General features: G+C 55.3%; 1 protein-coding gene across 1 annotated transcript in view; it reads left to right on the plus strand.

Annotated features, from left to right (window-relative positions):
* The first annotated feature begins 818 nt into the window (after positions 1-818).
* Positions 819-2,278, plus strand: part of AHCTF1 (AT-hook containing transcription factor 1) — an 87,034-nt gene continuing 85,574 nt past the window's right edge. The window contains exon 1 of the mRNA XM_012810759.2: positions 819-943. The gene's annotated coding sequence lies outside the window, so the exon portion shown is untranslated. The remainder of the gene's footprint in view (positions 944-2,278) is intronic.

Raw genomic sequence — 2,278 nt, forward strand, 5'->3', positions numbered from 1 at the left:
AAAAAAAAAAAAAAAAGAAATCAGGAGGGAAGGAAAAATTTGAAAAATCATGTAAAAAGTCAAAGATACTGAAAAAATATAGGGCAGGGATGGGGTGGGGAGCGTTTCTCCAGAAGTATGGGGGCCCATTCTGGCATAAAAATTTGGAGCACAGAACAAAAAACGCAAGAGCAAACGGAGCAGCCAGTAGAGAAAAATATCTCTTAGCCGCGGGGTCGCCCCAGGTGCAAACTCCACCCGCGACTCCAAACGCGGCGTGTGGGCGGGGCCGCCGGCGGGGTTCACGCGCAGGGCACCATGGGATTCGTAGTCTTTCTCCTCCGCAGCGCCTGGTTGGGGGAACTCTATTTTATGTAAATGATCCGCCCTCCCGACTTCGCTTCCCTCTCCCCCGCTTTCCCTCCCCCACCTTCTTTCACGGAGAGTTTGAAAATTCCCGCGGAGCCGGCGCCCGATCCCGGAACCGTCGCGAGAACTCAGGTCTCCGCAGCCGCGAGTTCCCTTCCTTTTCCCCTCCCTCCCCGTCTCTCTCTCCTCCCCTCTGGGGCGTGTGGGCTTCGTTCTGTCCGCCCAGGGTAATGCGCGCAGCCGACACGGCGCTGTCCGAAGCCAGCGGCGGAGTTTTAAAGGGGAGGACCCGGCACCGTGGCGAGAGCAGCGACTGCGTTTTATCGGCGGAGCGGTCTGCCTGCCTGCAGCCGGCGAAGACATTCCTGAGGAGGGCCGGGGGTGTGGAGCGGGGCTGGCCAGGGAGGTCGCGGGCGGAGGCCGGCGAGCGGAGCGGCAGCTTCAGCGGGGCGGAGGCGGAGGCGGGGTGAGCCCTGCCCGTGGCGGCTGTGTCTCCCGGGAGATGCTGTGACGGACCCGCGCGGGAGGAGCTGCTGCCTGGCCTCGCGCCCCTCTGGACTCGGCCTGCGGCGGCGCCGTCCCCCACCCTGCTCAGGTAGGGGGAAGGGCAGAAGGGAGGTCGGGTCCGCGCGGCGGCGGGTGGAAGGCAGGTCGGGGCGGCCTGGGCCGCGAGCGGCGGCTCGGCTTCTCCCGCCGCGCCTCGCGCGCCGTCCCGCCTCGCGCCGGGCCTAGGCCCGCCGTTTGCCTGCCGAGGGAGCAGCCGTTGCTGGACTAGCGGGTCGGGCTTGAGGGGGCGAGCGCGGGCGGCGGGCGGCGGGCGGCACCGCACGCTCCGGGGCGCCAGAGAACGTTACATAACGTCTTTCGCGCTGGAGCGGCGGCGGCACATGGCGTCTGCGAGGCGCGGCGGCGCTCACCTGGGGGGTTGGCCTCGGAGCCCTCAGCCGCGCTGGGCGGATCCAGACCTCTGCTCTTCCCCTGTGTGGTTCTGCGACGCGTTTGAAACCTTGGGGGACCTTTCCGTGGGGTACACTTCTGCCCCTGTGAGACCATCTTCCATTAGTAGGTGTTCGACATGTTGTTCCTGGACCTGGCCAGGGTGAGTCCAAGGCGGGGAAATTTGACCGGTTATTAGAAATGTGCGGCACAGTTAAGTGAATCTATCAGATGAAGGAGGTTTGTTAAATGAACACTACATCTTGGAGTGGGCATTCATTTGTGCCCACCTGGGAAGTTGAGGACAATTACTTTACTTTTTGTTAAGGGATAGGTTAATTTTGTTGTCAAAAGCCAACGAGGTTCATGCTAGCTGAGTATAGTTAGGTGGACGCTATTTTTAGTTCTTTTCAAATAGTTGGAGATTTTTTTTTTTTTTTTAAAGAACCAGGTTAATTAGAACAAAGCAGGTCTTTTGGAAACTCTGATATTCAGTTTATTATCACAATATCCCAAAGAGCCAATGGATTATAAGAACCGTCCTTTGTGAGCTTTTTACTGATAGGTTCTGCAAGGAGACAAAAAATTAGAGTGGGTTTACTCGGAGGATTTGACCCAAAATGACACGTTCAGTTAAATTTAATAAGTGTATTAATACGCTTAATAGACTCAAGTGCTATGGAAAGTCTACATTCTCTCTGTATTGTGTCAATTACGTAGTACCAAAGTGTTACCAATTCCCAATTTTTTTAATTTAAAAGATTGTTATACAGCAATTGTGGGCAAGACACGTTTTCATTTACAGAAATAAAACTTTTTTTCACTTATAACGAACATTTTTAGGGACTCCTTGTTTGATTGTTTTTTTTTAAGGGACAGTCTTATTTTGTTGCCCTCAGTAGAGTGCTGTGATGTCACAGCTCACAGCAACCTCCAGCTCTAGGTCTTAGGCAATTCTCTTGCCTCAGCCTCCTGAGTAGCTGGGACTACAGGC

This window comes from Otolemur garnettii, unplaced genomic scaffold, assembly GCF_000181295.1.
Source record: "Otolemur garnettii isolate 467f Iridium unplaced genomic scaffold, OtoGar3 scaffold00141, whole genome shotgun sequence".
NCBI lineage: Eukaryota > Metazoa > Chordata > Mammalia > Primates > Galagidae > Otolemur > Otolemur garnettii.